Raw genomic sequence first — 18,314 nt, forward strand, 5'->3', positions numbered from 1 at the left:
AAAGAAACGGCAGATCAACTGGTCTAAAAGGGGGGTCTATTTAAAGGCTAGAGTATACAAATGAGTTTTAAGATGGGACTTAAATGCTTCTACTGAGGTAGCATCTCTAATTGTTACCGGGAGGGCATTCCATAGTACTGGAGCCCGAATAGAAAACGCTCTATAGCCCGCAGACTTTTTTTGGGCTCTGGGAATCACTAATAAGCCGGAGTTCTTTGAACGCAGATTTCTTGCCGGGACATATGGTTCAATACAATCGACAAGATAGGACGAACAAATACCCAGAATCCCTTGCAGCACTAACTCTTCCGGGACGCTACAATATACACCCCACGCTTCCCCCTACCCCACCTCAACCTCCTCATAGTCTCTCTCAGGGAGAGCATGTCCCAAATTCCAAGCTGCTGTTTTGAGGCATGTTAAAAAAAAAAAAAAAATGCACTTTGTGACTTCAATAATAAATATGGCAGTGCCATGTTGGCATTTTTTTCCCCCATAACTTGAGTTGATTCATTTTGGAAAACCTTGTTACATTGTTTAATGCATCCAGCTGGGGCATCACAACAAAATTAGGCATAATAATGTGTTAATTCCACGACTGTTGATATCGGAATCGGTAATTAAGAGTTGGGGAATATCGGATATCGGCAAAAAAGCCATTATCGGACATCTCTAATAATAATAATAATTTCAAAAATAAAGCAATATATACACAAAAAAACTATAGACTACCCATTTGTCATTATTCTTCTAGAGCAGTTTTATTCCCAATCAAGTGTATTGATCATTATATATTGTGATGGAATAATTAAGCTGCATGTTGTCGTGTGGCCTGCAGCCCTTTGCTTCCTTAACGGCGTCTCGTCCACGGCTCCGCTCATTACCACCTGTTGCACTACAATAGCGGCGACTTGCAGAACAAACCAGTCCAGTGGCATGCATCACCTCCGGAGCGTAACGCCAGGGATTTGTCTGCCCCCCCCGCCCCATAAACAGCCGCCGGGCTAGAGGCGTCGCGACGGGGGACGGCCAATGCCTTCAGACGCGGACCATGTGTCAAAAGTCTTTAGGTGCCACCAGGAGATAAGCATCACCAGCACCACCGCCTTCCCTCCGCTTCCTGCGTACACTTTCTGCAAACCAGTTTTGCGTGCTCAAAAAGCAAACAATGGCAAATCAAGAGCAGAGGAAGAATCCTGAGGTTATTTGTCGTCAAGTTAGTGCTGTGTAAACACGCCTCATGTGGAGCGTCAGGGCTGGGGATGGTTTTGGTTTAGCCTGGTGCCCTCATGTGACGTTTTTCTGGCGTCTGGTCCAACTTCTTATTCCTTAAAGTCACAATCCCCCCCTTCTTTGTCCATCCTCTCTATCCTCTTTTAAGAGGATAGCGGTATAAAGCGCCCGCATTCCTCCTCGTCATCTTCTGAGCTAAGAGGCCGGGGTGGCTTCGCTCTCTCTCGGGGGGTTAAGTGGGATAAGTGCGTGGCTCACGTCAAGACCCCCCCGCCCCCCGATAGTTTCTGGAAAATTTGCAACAGGGGTCAGATTGGATTACTGTGTTTTGGTATTTACATGGAGACGCACGGGAGCTTTGAAATGGAAAACCATAAGCGGAAAGACAAGTGCCAAGCAGTCTGAAAGGGCAAAAAAGAAAATCGGTTCCTCGGACGGCGTCTTCTTGACACACAATCACATGTTTTGTTACCCAGTGATGGTTTTTGAGGTAAACAGGAAGCTCGAGGCCCAAATTAGAAACGTATTCTTTTTTCCCCCGGGACCTAAACTTGCGCATAAATTCACCGTCATAACAATAATCTGACAAACACCAATGTGTAAAATGCATGCACATATTTGTACTCTTTGACCCCCAAAACTGTCCCAGGATCAGTGTTTTGGTCTGGCTATTTCATGCAAATCTGATTATAAAGTGCATCCAGAAAGTATCCACTTTTTCAGCATTTTGTCATTTTTGTCCTCAAAATTCTACACACACACACTGCAAGAAGTCAGTGTTCAAAAACAAGAAAAAAAAAATACAAAAATGAGGGGTATTTTACTTGAACAAAGCAAAATTATCTGCCAATAGAACAAGAAAATTTGGCTTGTCAAGACTTTCCAAAACAAGCAAAATTAGCTAACCTTAATGAACCCCAAAATACCTTAAAATAAGTATATCCTCATTTATAACAAGTGCACTTTTCTTGGTAGAAAAAACAAATATGAGACCTTTTTTCTCAATATGTTGAAAAATATTCTTAAATTAAGTAAATTCAAGTGACATTATCTTGACATAATGATATGCGCTCGGCATTACATTTCTTCAAACCAGCAAACTTATACTAAAAACTAGTTTATTTTTCTTAATGGAAAGGCAAAAAGGCAACGCTCAGGCAAATCATATTGTCTAAAAATGCATTTTCCCATCAATAACATGACATCATCGCGCCAAGTGCGTGCTCCTTCAGTCAATTAGTGCGCAAGGAACATATATATATATATATATATATATATATATATATATATATATATATATATATATATATATACATATATATATATATATATATATATATATATATACCGTATTTTTCGGTGTATAAGTCGCACCGGAGTATAAGTCGCACCTGCCAAAAATGCATAATAAAGAAGGAAAAAAACATATAAAAGTCGCACTGGAGCCCGGCCAAACTATGAAAAAAACTGCGACTTATAGTCTGAAAAATACGGCATATATATATATATATATATATATATATATATATATATATATATATATATATATATATATATATATATATATATATATATATACATACACATATACATGCACTTTTCGTGGTAGAAAAACAAATATGAGACCTTTTTTCTCAATATGTTGAAAAATATTCTTAAATTAAGTAAATTCAAGTGACATTATCTTGACATAATGATATGCGCTCGGCATTACATTTCTTCAAACCAGCAAACTTATACTAAAAACTAGTTTATTTTTCTTAATGGAAAGGCAAAAAGGCAACGCTCAGGCAAATCATATTGTCTAAAAATGCATTTTCCCATCAATAACATGACATCATCGCGCCAAGTGCGTGCTATTTCAGTCAATTAGTGCGCAAGGAACATATATATATATACCGTATTTTTCGGTGGGGGGTTACCCACATATGCGGTCCTCTCCAAGGTTTCTCATAGTCATTCACATCGACGTCCCACTGGGGTGAGTTTTTCCTTGCCCTTATGTGGGCTCTGTACCGAGGATGTCGTTGTGGCTTGTGCAGCCCTTTGAGACACTTGTGATTTAGGGCTATATAAATAAACATTGATTGACATTGATTGATTGATATATATATATTTACAGCCCGGCCCCCGGCCAAATTTTCTTTTTTATTGTAATTTTGAAGAATCAACTGAATGTGCATGAACTATTTCTGTTCAAAATTGTTTGAAATGTTAAATGTTTAAATATTTACTGTCGGTTTAATTATGAGACACAATTGTGTCAAAGTCATGATTTTTATTTTATGCTTGAAACAAGAAATTATTACTTTAAAAAAGTAGTTTTATACTTGTGAGTGTTGATGACACAGCTTTGCAACACTTGATATTCTAGTTTCAAGCATGTTTTACTCAATATAGGTCATCAAATATCAGCAACAAGCTGTAATATCTTACTGAGATCATTTAGGACCAAAACACTTAAAACAAGTAAAACACTCTAACATAAAATCTGCTTAGTGAGAAGAATTATCTTATCAGACAGAAAATAAGCAAATATCACCCTTATTTGAGATATTTAATCTTACTAATAATAATTTTAGCAAATTTTATTAAAAATTAAAAAGGGAAACAAATCACATGTACATAAATATTCACAACAATTGCTCAATACTTTGTTGATGCACCTTTGGCAGTAATTACAGCCTTGAGTATTTTGAATACGATGCCACAAGGTATTTTTGGGCAGTTTTGGCCCAGTCCTCTTTGCAGAACCTTTCCAGCTCCATCAGGTTGGATGAGCAGCATTGCTGCATTCATCTTAGTCTAAACAGGGAGGTGACCAAGAACTTGAAAGTCACTCTGTCAGAGCTACAGCATTCCTCTGTATAGGGGAGAACTTTCCAGAAAGCCAACCAGCATCTTTGCGAATACTTATGTACATGTTTTTTTGTTTTTCTTTTAAAAAAATTGCAAAAAATTCAACAAAACCATTTTTCATTTTGTCATTATGGGATATTGTGTGTAGAATTTTGAGGACAAAAATGAGTTTATTCCATTTTTGGAACAAATTATGGAAAAAGTGAAGCGCTGTGAATAGCCAAAAATATACAAAATATCCTTTTGTTTTTGCTATTTTTCTTTTGTCAGAGTTCGGGAATAAAAAAAGCCCTGTTGTGCAAAACAACAACGTCCACTGCAGGGGACGCTGGTTTTCAGGACACACGTTAGTAGTTTTATCAAAAATAAGGAGTAAAAACTGACATTTACTTAGTCAAGTGACTGACATTTGACTAACAGCAGAACACGCTCAAAGATCAATTTTGTGACCAATTTCGAGCTGTTTTTGAGGATTTTATGCAAAAATAAAAAAATCACTTAAATATCCTTTATATGCTCATGAGAACTAGCGTCCTCTACAGCGGACATTTGAATTTTGAATATCCAGGACTATATTTGTTTAAAATGTACTGTATAAGTCTGATTGAAGAAATAGTCCAAATACAAATGTCCACTGCAGAGGACACTGGGTATAAAGGATCTTTAAGTGGATTTTTTTTTTTTTTTTGCAGAAGATCCTCAAAAACAGGCGGAAATTTGTCACAAAATTGTTCTTTGAGCGTATTTGCAGTAGATTCTCAAAAACAGTAGATTTTTATTGTTTTTAGAGCCTTGAAAATAGCAGAGCGTTTGTCACAAACAGGATTTTTGACTGGAATTTTTGTTGTTGAACCTCAAAAATGGCAGAGCGTTTGTCACAGACAGGCTCTTCGACGGGCATTTTTGTAGTAGATCCTCAAATATAGCAGAGCGTTTGTCACAAACAGGATCTTCGACGGGCATTTTTTGTAGTAGATCCTCAAAAATAGCAGTGTCACAAACAGGATATTTGACTGGTGTTTTTGCAGTCAATCCTCAAAAACAGCAGTTTGACTGGCATTTAAGCAGTTGAACCTCAAAAATGGCAGCGAGTTCGTCACAAATAGGATCAATGAAATGGTGTTTTTTTCGGTCGAGCCTTAAAAATAGCAGAGCGTTTGTCACAGACAGGATCTTCGACGGGCATTTTTCCATTAGATCCTCAAAAATAGAGTGTTTGTCACCGACAGGATCTTTGACGGGCATTTTTGCAGTAGATCCTCAAAAATAGCAGAGTGTTTGTCACAAACCGAATATTTGACTGGTGTTTTTGCAGTGGATCCTCAAAAACAGCAGAACGTTTGTCAAAATGGATCTTTGACTGGCATTTAAGCAGTTGAACCTCAAAAATGGCAGCGCGTTCGTCACAAATAGGATCTTTGACTGGCGTTTTTTCAGTAGAGCCTTAAAAATAGCAGAGCGTTTGTCACAAACAGGATCTTTGACGGGCATTTTTGCAGTAGATCCTCAAAAATAGCAGTGTTTGTCACAAACCGGATATTTGACTGGTGTTTTTGCAGTCGATCCTCAAAAACAGCACAACATTAGTCAAAATGGATCTTTGACTGGCATTTAAGTAGTTGAACCTAAAAAATGGCAGAGCGTTTGTCACAAACAGGATCTTTGACTCGTGTTTTTTCAGTAGAGCCTTAAAAATAGCAGAGCGTTTGTCACAAACAGGATTTTTGACTGGAATTTTTGCAGTTGAACCTCAAAAAATAGCAGAGCGTTTGTCACAAACAGGATCTTCGACTGGCGGATTTTTAGTAGGTCCTCAAAAATAGCAGAGCGTTTGTCACAAACACGATCTTCTACGGGCATTTTTCCATTAGATCCTCAAAAATAGTGTTTGTCAGACATGATCTTTGACGGGAATTTTTGCAGTAGATCCTCCAAAATAGCTGAGTGTTTGTCCCAAACAGGATATTTGACAGTTTTTTTGCACTAGATCCTCAAAAACAGCAGAACATTGGATCTTTTACTGGCATTTAAGTAGTTGAACCTCAAATATGGCACAGCGTTTGTCACAAACAGGATCTTCGACTGGCATTTTTTCAGTAGGTCCTCAAAAATAGAGTGTTTGTCACAGACAGGATCTTTGACCGGCATTTTTGCAGTCGATTTTCAAAAATAGCAAAGTGTTGGTCACAAACACAATTTTCGACGGGCGTTTTTGCAGTAGATCTTCAAAAATAGAGTGTTTGTCACAGACAGGATCTTTGACCGGCATTTTTGCAGTCGATCCTCATAAATAGCAGAGTGTTTGTCACAAACAGGATCTTTGACTAGTGTGTTTGCAGTAGGTCTTGAAAACAGCCCATTGCTCCTGCAAATAGAGGACCTTTGACTGCCGCTTTTGCATAACTTAAAAAGCAGCAGAGCGCTCCTGTCATATAGAGAATCTTTGTATAGTGATTTTTCAATAGGTCTTTAAACAAAGCAGAGTGCATGTAATTATACTGTAGAGAGGATCTTTGACTACTGGTTTTGCAGTGTGGCCCCCAAAAAAATGTTTGTCACGGACAGGATCTTTGACGGGAATTTTTGCAGTAGATCCTCAAAAATAGCAGAGGGTTTGTCACAAACCAGATACTTGACTGGTGTTTTTGCAGTCAACCCTCAAAAACAGCAGAACATTGGTCAAAATGGATCTTTGACTGGCATTTAAACAGTTGAACCTCAAAAATGGCACAGCGTTTGTCACAAACAGGATCTTCGACTGGCGTTTTTTGAGTAGGCCCTCAAAAATAGCAGAGCGTTTGTCACAAACAAGATCTTCGACGGGCATTTTTGCAGTAGATCCTCAAAAATAGCAGCGTGTCTGTCACAAACAGGATATTTGACTGGTGTTTTTGCAGTCGATCCTCAAAAACAGCAGAACATTTGTCAAAATGGATCTTCGACTGGCATTTAAGTAGATGAACCTCAAATATGGCAGAGCGTTTGTCACAAACACGATCTTCGACGGGCATTTTTGCAGTAGATCCTCAAAAATAGCAGAGTGTTTGTCACAGACAGGATCTTTGACTGGTGTTTTTGCAGTCAACCCTCAAAAACAGCAGAACATTGGTCAAAATGGATCTTTGACTGGCATTTAAACAGTTGAACCTCAAAAATGGCACAGTGTTTGTCACAAACATGATCTTTGACTGGTGTTTTTGCAGTAAGTCCTCCAAAATAACACATTGTTTTTTTTCCCCCCAGTCGGTCCTAAATGATAGCAGAGCATTTGTCACAAAGAGGATCTTTGCCTGGTGTTTTTGCAGCAGGGTGTGCAGTTTGTTGTCCAGAATGTTGCACTTGATGTGGACTGTAAAACTCGTCAGGCGTTAGCTTCGACGTTGAGACGTTTTTATGAAGGTATTTATCAAAGAAAAGCATTTCAGATCTGATTTCTCTGCCACATGTTTCCATAAGTTGCCTGCGACTTGCCTCCTCCCCCTTCCTCCCCTCGCTCCTGTTGAAACTTGACCTCCAGTTTCTGGGTGAATTAACGCTTTTGTCAGTAGCGAGAACAACAATTTTTTGAAGTGTACGCGGCAAACTCAAGCGGCGGCAAAGTTGAGTGCGGTCAATTGAATCTCCCGCATGCCTCTGCGCCTTGAATGCACCGCCATCCCCCCCCCCCCCACTACTTCTCCCTGTGAGGAGCCTTTAAACCTGTGGCCCGCGGGCCATATATGCACTGCCTAAACATTCAATCAGGCCCCCATAACCAAAAAAATGTGATTTGTTTAAAAAAGCCCAAAAATGCTTGTTTTTTTCGCATACAAAATTGGAAAATTGAGATGCCTGTTAGAATAATTATGTAAATATTATCACACAACTCTTATGCTTAACGGCTGTTGCTATAGTTATTATCAATTGTGCTGAAATTTCATTTTTCTTTGTCTGTGCAAAGCTGGCAATCCAAAAGATTGCAAGCTAGTCTCGTATCAGTGTTTGAACCTGACATCTTCTTGGTCCTTCGAGCCGGATTTGAACCAGCGACCTAAGGACCAAGCAGATGTCTTCTGGCGGACGACAAGGAAGGTGAATCTGATGACGAGGATACCTACCTGGACGGTGTTCCTGATCTATTTCCAGACCGTGGTGACTATATATAGAAAACATATAAAAATATGATGATGTTGAACTTGAACATAGCTTGGCCCTAAAGAAATGAACTATTAACTGAAAATTGCAAGAAGAAGTTATTAGGGATAAGAAGATACTGGGGAAGTTATGTGATAAACAGGAGGGAAATGTTAGAATAATTATGTATATATTATCAGACAACTCTTATGCTTAAGGGCCGTTGCTATAGTTATTATCAATTGTGCTGAAATTGTATTTTTCTTTGTCTGTGCAAAGCTGGCAATCCAAAAGATTGCAAGCCAGTCTCGTATCAGTGTTTAAACCTGACAATGCCCCCTGAGAGTAAAAAGGTTGTCACATAGACTTTGACTGATGTTTGTGCAGGAGGTCTTTAAAAACGCAGCGCCTTCCTGTCCTATTGAGGATCTTTGACCTGCTTTTTTGCAGTCGGTCCTTTAAAAACTGCAGAGCCCTCCTCTCATATAGAGAATCTATGATTAGCGTTTTTGCTTTTGGTCCATACAATCAGCACAGCCATATTGTCATATAGAGGACTTGTGTGTGTTTGCAGTAGGTCTTAAAAAAACAGCCCCTTGCTCCTGCAAATAGAGGATCTTTGATTGCCACTTTTGCATAACTTAAAAAACAGCAGAGCCCTCCTGTCATATAGAGAATTCTTTAAAATAAGCACAGCCATGTTGTCATTTAGAGGATCTTTGACTAGTGTGTTTGAAGTAGGTCTTAAAAAACAGCCCATTGCCCCTGCAATTAGAGGATCTTTGATAGCCGCTTTTGCATAACTTAAAAAACAGCAGAGCCCTCCTGTCATATAGAGAATTCTTTAAAATAAGCACAGCCATATTGTCATTTAGAGGATCTTTGACTAGTGTGTTTGCAGTATGTCTTCAAAACAGCCCATTGCTCTTGCAAATAGAGGATCTTTGACTGCTGCTTTTGCATAACTTAAAAGGCAGCATAGCCCTCTTGTCATATAAAGAATCTATGATTAGCGTTTTTGCTTTAGGTCCATAAAATCAGTACAGCCATATTGTCATATAGAGGATCTTTGACTAGTGTGTTTGCAGTAGGTCTTGAAAACAGCACATTGCTCCTGCAAATAGAGGATCTTTGATTGCTGCTTTTGCATAACTTAAAAAGCAGCAGAGCGCACCTGTCATATAGAGAATCTTTGACTAGTGATTTTGCAATAGGTCCTTAAAAACAGCAGAGTGCTCGTACTTATACTGTATAGAGGATCTTTGGCTACTGGTTTTGCAGTGTGTCCCCCCCAAAAAAGAGAGAAAGCCAGAAAGAGGAACTTTGACTAGTATTCTTGCAATAGGTCGTCCTGTACCATTAAAGGTCTTTAACTAGTGTTTTTGCAGGTAGTCCTTAAAAGCAGGGGAGCCTTCTTGTTCTTCAGAGGATCTTGGACCAGCATTGTTGCTGTTGGTTCTTCAACAGAGCCGTCCTATCCTATAGTATACAGTAGGTCTTTAAACACAACACGTTGCTCCTGTCATATAGAGGATCTCTGATTAGCATTATCGTAATAGGTCCATTAAACAGCAGATGTCTCCTGTCATATAAATGATCTTTGACTGTTTTTTGTTTTTTTTTGTTTGCATGAGGTCCCTAAAAACACCAGAGAACTTCTGCCGTATAGAGGATATTTAAATGGCATTTTAGTATTTAATACTTAAACATAGCAGGGTGGTCCTGTTATTTAGAGGATCTTTGACTAGCATTATCGTAGTAGGTCCCTAAAAACAGCAGATATCTCCTGTTATATAGATGATCTTTGACTGTTTTTTGTTGCCTTAGGTACCTAAAAACAGCAGCGCGCTCCTGCCATATAGAGGATATTCAAATGGCATTTTAGTATTTGATACTTAAAATAGCAGAGTGCTCCTGATATTTAGAGGATCTTTGATTAGCATTATCATAGTAGGTCCCTAAAACAGCCGATGTCTTCTGTTATATAGATGATCTTTGACTGTTTTTGTTTTGTTTGCATGAGGTCCCTAAAAACAGCAGATTGCTCCTATCATATAGAGGATATTTAAATGGCATTTTAGTATTTGATACTTCAAAATAGGCAGGGTGCTCCTGTTATTTAGAGGATCTTTAATTAGCATTATTGGAGTAGGTCCTTAAAAACAGCCGATGTCTCCTGTCATAAAGAGGATCTTTGACTGTTTTTTTTTTTTTTTTGCATTAGGTACCTAAAAAGCGCTCCTGCCATATAGAGGGTATTCAAATGGCATTTTAGTTTTTCATACTTAAAAATAGCAGAGTGCTCCTGTTATTTAGAGGATCTTTGATTAGCATTATTGGAGTAGGTCCTTAAAAACAGCCGATGTCTCCTGTCAGAAAGAGGATCTTGGACTGTTTTTTTTTTTTTTTTTTGCATTAGGTCCCTAAAAACAGCAGAGCGCTCCTGCCAAATAGAGGATATTTAAATGGCATTTTAGTATTTGATACTTAAAATAGCAGAGTGCTCCTGATATTTAGAGGATCTTTGATTAGCATTATCGTAGTAGGTCCCTAAAACAGCAGGTGTCTCCAGTCATATAGATGATCTTTGACTGTTTTTTGTTTTGTTTGCATGAGGTCCCTAAAAACAGCACATTGCTCCTAACATATAGAGGATATTTAAATGGAATTTTAGTATTTGATACTTAGAAATGTTTTTTTTTTTTTGCATTAGGTCCCTAAAAACAGCAGAGCGCTCCTGCCATATAGAGGATATTTAAATGACATTTTAGTATTTGATACTTAAAATAGCAGAGTGCTCCTGTTATTTAGAGGATCTTTGATTAGCATTATTGGCGTAGGTCTTTAAAAACAGCCGATGTCTCCTGTCAGAAAGGATCTTTGACTGGTTTTTTTTTGCATTAGGTACCTAAAAAGCGTTCCTGCCATATAGAGGATATTCAAATGGCATTTTAGTATTTGATACTTAAAAATAGCAGAGTGCTCCTGTTATTTAGAGGATCTTTGATTAGTAGTACTGTCATATAGATGATCGTTGATTGTTTTGTTTTGCTTTAGGTCCCTAAAAACAGCACAGGACTGATCCCCATGACTGAAATCCTACATTTTATTGCCGGAGAACATGCGTCTAATGAATGCTTCACGTACAGTAACAGATGGAGTGGCACATTGCTGCCACTCCACAGGTCCACGAGGTCATGCCGTGACAAAGTACGTTTTTAACCTTTGGAACCTTGCGTCTAATAGTCTATTAAGCGAAGGGAATAAAAGGCCTGCTGCATGCAACATGCACACGTTTAATGTCCTCGCTTTAGATCTTGAATATGACTCACAGTCACCTTCTCCCCCCCCTACGTTTACTAGCCATGTTTAGCTTTTGTTGCTTTTTCATGTCCAAATTGCATGTGCCGTCAGGAGACTGGTGACACTTGAAATACGACGCCCGGGCCGTATTTACCCAGCGAGACAACGCACCAAAAGCCACATGAAAAATCAAAATAAGTCGGATGCGGTTTAGAAGCCGTGCCCTCATTTATTGAATTCCTGCACAGATGTTTTGCATAAAGACATTTTCTTGGGGGTAATGAGGAGGGGAGGAGGGCATTTGGACGTAAGCTGAACCTGGGCGCCTTTTTTTTTTTTTTTTTTTTTTGCTGATGTGCTTCAGGAGTGAGGGCACGGAAGAGTCTTGAACGTGTGCAGCTGCTGCAAGAACTTTTCCCCATCAAAGCGTTGTGCGTGTGATGAATTGATGCTCATTTGCGGTCATGCTCGCCTTCGTGGCTCCTCCCGAGTCCTTCATTTCACACGGCATCATAGCCACCTGTCAATCAGCACATTCCTAAAAAAACAACACTTGTCACGTCTGGTGCTCCTGTCATATTGAAGATCTTTGACATGCCTTTTTTTTTTTTTTTTTTTTCCACCCTCGGATGGGTCTTCAAACAGCAGTGAGATCATGTGGTGTACAGGGTCTTTGACCAGCCGTTTTGCAGGCTTGTCTTTAAAAATAGCAGAGCGCTCACATTGAGGATCTGTGACTCGCACATAAACAGCAGAGTGATTCTGTCTTATAAAACATCTTCGACTAGCGGTTTTTTACAATCTGCTCTCAAAAAACAGCGGCGTGCTCATTCTTTGACGACCTTTGCAGATGGTGAAAAACAGAGGAATGGTCCTGTTATTTAGAGGATCTTTGAATAGCATTATTGGAGTAGGTCCTTAAACAACAAATGTCTCCTGTCATATAGATGATCTTTGGCTGTTTTTTTTGCATTAGGTTCCGTCTCTAAAAACAGCTAGAGTGATCCAATTAGGTAGAGGATCTTTGATGATAATTTTTGCAGTAGGACAAATAGTCATATGTTATATAGAGGATCTTTGACCGGCATTTTTCCAGCATTTCCTTAACAACAGATGGCTCTTTTCTTGCAAAATATCTTTGACTAGCATTTCCTTAAAAACACCAAATGGCTCCTGTCTTATAAAGGATCTTTGACTAGGGTTTTGGCAGTAGCAAACAACAATGTTTTCCTCTCACATTGTGACATGCATTTTTGTAGCAGCTCATTAAAATCGTCATGCTCAGCCAATGGCTCCTGTCTTATGCAGGATCTTTGACTGGCATTTTTACTGTATTTCCTTAAAATTACCAAATGGATCAGGTCAGTGAGATCATGTGGTATACAGGATCTTTGACCAGCCGTTTTGCAGGCTTGTCTTTAAAAATAGCAGAGCGCTCACATTGAGGATCTGTGACTCGCACATAAACAGCAGAGTGATTCCGTCTTATAAAACATATTTGACTAGCGTTTTTTTTGCAATCTGCTCTCAAAAAACAGCGGCGTGCTCATTCTTTGACGACCTTTGCAGATGGTGAAAAACAGAGGAATGGTCCTGTTATTTAGAGGATCTTTGAATAGCATTATTGGAGTCGGTCCTTAAACAACAAATGTCTCCTGTCATATAGATGATCTTTGGCTGTTTTTTTTGCATTATGTTCTTAAAAACAGCAGCGCTCCCCCGCCATATAGAGGATATTTAAATGGCATTTTAGTATTTGATACTTAAAAATAGCAGGGTGCTCCTATTATTTAGAGGATCTTTGGTTAGCATTATTAGAGTAGGTCCTTAAAAATAGCAGATGTCTCCTGTCATAGATCATCTTTGGCTGTTTTTTTTTTTTGCATTAGGTTCCTAAAAACAGCAGCGCTCTCCCGCCATATAGAGGATATTTAAATGGCATTTTAGTATTTGATACTTAAAAATAGCAGAGTACTCCTGTTATTTAAAGGATCTTTGATCAGCATTATTGGAGTAGGTCCTTAAAAATAGCAGAGTGCTCCTGACAATCTTTGATTAGCAGTATTGTTGTAAGTCCCTAAAAACAGCAGATTACTCCTGTGATATAGATGATCTTTGATTTTTTTTTTTTTTTTTTTGCATTAGGTCCCTAAAGCAGCAGAGCGCTCCTGCCATATAGAGGATATTTAAATGGCATTTTAGTATTTGATACTTAAAAATAGCAGGGTGCTCCCATTATTTAGAGGATCTTTGGTTAGCATTATTAGAGTAGGTCCTTAAACAACAAATGTCTCCTGTCATATAGATGATCTTTGGCTGTTTTTTTTGCATTAGGTTCCTAAAAACAGCAGCGCCCTCTTGCCATATAGAGGATATTTAAATGGCATTTTAGTATTTGCAAAGTGGTCCTCTTGGGTAGAGGGTCTTTAAAGATAATTTTTGCAATAAAATGGAAACATGGAAGGGCGCTCATGTCATAGAGGATCTTTGACTTGTGTTTTTGGAGTAGGTCCTTAAACGACAGGGCACTCGTGTCATATAGAGGATTTTTCCAGTATTTCCTAAACAGGTGGCTCCTATCGTACAAAATATATTTTGGTAGTGTTTTCCTCTCATATTGAAGATCTTTGACATGCATTTTTGTAGTCGCTCGTTAAAAACGCCATGCACAGTCAAAGGCTCTCGTCATCTGGAGGATCTTTGGCTGTAGTATTTGATAGTTAAAAATAGCAGCGTGCTCCTGTTATTTAAAGGATCTTTGACTAGTTTTTTTTTAAACAGGTCCCTGAAAACAGCAGATTGCCCCTGACATATATAGGATCTTTGACTAGCATTTTAGTATTTATTTAAATAGCAGAGTGCTTGTGTTGAATAGAGGATCTTTGATTAGCATTTTTCTAGTATTTCCATAAAACACAGCAGATGGCTCTTCTTGTACAAAATATCTTTGACTAGTTTTGCGGTAGGTCCTTCAACGTCATGCACTCTTGTCATATAGATGATCTTTGACCTGTGTTTTTGTATTCAGTGCTCAAAAACAGCTGGCACTCCTGTGACCATAGTTTTTGCAGTCTGTTGTAAAAAAAACACACCAGAGTGCTCCTGTCATATAGAGGATCTTTGACTAGCATTTTTGCTTTCCGATTTCTAACAACAGCAAAGTGGTCCTCTTGGGTAGAGGGTTTTTAAAGATAATTTTTGCAATAAAATGGTAAAATGGAAGGGCGCTCATGTCATAGAGAATCTTTGACTTGTGTTTTTGGAGTAGGTCCTTAAACGACAGGGCACTCGTGTCATATAAAGGATCTTTAACTGGCATTTTTCCAGTATTTCCTTAACAGGTGGCTCCTATCGTACAAAATATATTTTGGTAGTGTTTTCCTCTCATATTGAAGATCTTTGACATGCATTTTTGTAGTCGCTCATTAAAAACGCCATGCACAGACAAAGGCTCTCGTCATTTGGAGGATCTTTGGCTGTAGTATTTGATACATAAAAATAGCAGCGTACTCCTGACATATATAGGATCTTTGACTAGCATATATATAGAATAGCAGAGTGCTCGTGTTGAATAGAGGATCTTTGATTAGCATTTTTCCAGTATTTCCTTAGAACACAGCAGATTTTGTACAAAATATCTTTGACTAGTTTTGCAGTAGGTCCTTCAACGTCATGCACTCTTGTCATATAGAGGATCTTTGACCTTTGGTTTTGTATTCAGTGCTCAAAAACAGCTGGCACTCCTGTGACCAGTTTATACTTAAAAAAACATTGTGCTCCTGTTATTTAAAGGATCTTTGACTAGTTTTTTTTAAACAGGTCCCTGAAAACAGCAGGTTGCCCCTGACATATATAGGATCTTTGACTAGCATTTTAGTATTTATTTAAATAGCAGAGTGCTCGTGTTGAATAGAGGATCTTTGATTAGCATTTTTCCAGTATTTCCTTAGAACACAGCAGATTTTGTACCAAATATCTTTGACTAGTTTTGCAGTAGGTCCTTCAACGTCATGCACTCTTGTCATATACAGGATCTTTGACCTTTGTTTTTGTATTTAGTGCTCAAAAACAGCTGGCACTCCTGTGACCCCAGTTTTTGCAGTCTGTTGTAAAAAAAACAACACAGCAGAGCGCTCATCGAGCATCTTTGACCAGTGTTTGCTATTGGTCCCTAATAACAGCATCGTTAGCATTTTTGTAATAAGTCCTTATAAACATCATGCACTCTTGTCATACTGAGGATCTTTGACAAGCATTTTTGCAGCTGGTCCTTAAAATCAGCAAAATGATCCAGTCACGTAGATGATCTTTGACTCGCATTTTTGCTATAAGTCCTTAAAAACAGCAGCGCGGTCCTGTCATATAGAGGATCTTTGACTAGCATTTTTGCTTTCCGATTTCTAACAACAGCAAAGTGGTCCTCTTGGGTAGAGGGTCTTTAAAGATGATTTTTGCAATGAAATGGTAACATGGAAGGGCGCTCATGTCATAGAGGATCTTTGACTTGTGTTTTTGGAGTAGGTCCTTAAACGACAGGGCACTCGTGTCATATAAAGGATCTTTGACTGGCATTTTTCCAGTATTTCCTTAACAGATGGCTCCTATCATATATAATATCTTTTGGTAGTGTTTTCCTCTCATATTGAAGATCTTTGACATGCATTTTTTTAGTCGCTCATCAAAAACGCCATGCACAGCCAAAGGCTCTCGTCATATGGAGGATCTTTGGCTGTAGTATTTGATACATAAAAATAGCATCGTGCTCCTGTTATATAAAGGATATTTGACTAGTTTTTTTGAAACAGGTCCCTGAAAACAGCAGATTGCCCCTGACATATATAGGATCTTTGACTAGCATATACCTGTATATAGAATAGCAGAGTGCTCGTGTTGAATAGAGGATCTTTGATTAGCATTTTTCCGGTATTTCCTTAGAACATAGCAGATTTTGTACACAATATCTTTGACTAGTTTTACAGTAGGTCCTTCAACGTCATGCACTCTTGTCATATAGAGGATCTTTGACCTGTGTTTTTGTATTCAATGCTCAAAAACAGCTGGCACACCTGTGACCAGTTTATACTTAAAAATAGCATTGTGCTCCTGTTATTTAAAGGATCTTTGACTAGTTTTTTTTCAAACAGGTCCCTGAAAACAGCAGATTGCCCCTGACATATATAGGATCTTTGACTAGTATTTTAGTATTTGTTTGAATAGCAGAGTGCTCGTGTTGAATAGAGGATCTTTGATTAGCATTTTTCCAGTATTTCCTTAGAACACAGCAGATTTTGTACAAAATATCTTTGACTAGTTTTGCAGTAGGTCCTTCAACGTCATGCACTCTTGTCACATAGAGGATCTTTGACCTGTGTTTCTGTATTTAGTGCTCAAAAACAGCTGGCGCTCCTGTGACTAGAGTTTTTGCAGTCTGTTGTAGAGCGCTCCTGTCATATAGAGCATCTTTGACCAGAGTTTAAATCTTCTTGTAACATTTGCTCGGGTTTGGTTTGAGGTCGGCTGCGGCTTGTGGAAGTATCGTGGTTGTAATGACAGCAATAAAGGGAACATTAAAGTCGGGGTCGTTAGCCGCCGCTGTAACCATTTTACTAAACGTCCGTGTTCCAAAGTGTCATGTCTGGCCGCGTTGTGCGCCAAACGGAACAAGACACAAGCACTAACCAACCAAATTAAAATCCGATTAGAAAACATCTTAGTTAGTGAGAGGAAGGGGGCAAAGCCTGTGACCTTTTCCTGGCCGGGGGTCAGCCACCTAATAAGATCCATGGCCTATAGAGAAGCTGCAGACCTTCACAAATGCTCCTGGCGACCGAGCGTGGCCCCGGAGACCTTCTCTGGCGTACATCGCGCTTTAATTGCTCACTGTATTTCAAAGAATAAGGTGGGATTCCAGTTAATTAGTCCAGGGGAGTGGACATTATATGATGCAGGGGGGAGGGGGGTTTGTTAGCACGGATTTGCGGTCCAGGATCAGCTTTTGTGCGCGGCAAATGAGAAGTGAGTAGCGCGGTGCCGATACACAGTGCGTCTGTGTGGACTGGCGACAGTCTCCATTCATGGGAAAAACTTAAAGGAGCCCCGCGTTATCACAGGACCTCATTATCTCATGTCTGCAAGCATCTTTTGGCAGCGGGCCCTAATCAAGAGTGGCACAGACCTACTTTGCTGCACAACTTTTGCCGTGCACACACACTTTTTTTTTTCCCCCCCTCTGCTTTGCGTGATGCGAGGTGTTACACCATCATGGGGCCCCGACCTGCTCGCATTTGTTCGGCTTTTTAGCGCATAATTGCCAGCCGACGCCTCCGCTGAATTGTGGAGTAACTGTGAATAATCCCTCTTTCGACCACCATTTCGGACGGTGGGTTCATTTATACCAGGGGTTCCCAAACTATAGTCCCAAGTTAAAATAAATAAATAAATAAAATACTTTTTTTATTTTATTTTTTCCATCCATCCATCTTCTTCCGCTTATCCGAGGTCAGGTCGCGGGGGCAGCAGCCTAAGCAGGGAAGCCCAGACTTCCCTCTCCCCAGCCACTTCGTCCAGCTCTTCCCGAGGGATCCCGAGGCGTCCCCCTTTTTTATTTTATTTTTTTAAAATTATTTTTTAAAAAACTGTCCTTTCTAATCCATTTTCTACCGCTTGTTACTGTCGGTGTCTCCTAGCCGCTCAGGCAAATCATATGGTCTAAAAATTCATTTTTCCATCGATAATGTGACATCAAGTGTGCACTCTTTCAGTCAATTAGTGTGCTAGGAATATATATATATACATATATATATTTG

Source organism: Nerophis lumbriciformis, linkage group LG32 (genome assembly GCF_033978685.3).
Source record: "Nerophis lumbriciformis linkage group LG32, RoL_Nlum_v2.1, whole genome shotgun sequence".
NCBI classification, from domain to species: Eukaryota; Metazoa; Chordata; class Actinopteri; order Syngnathiformes; family Syngnathidae; genus Nerophis; species Nerophis lumbriciformis.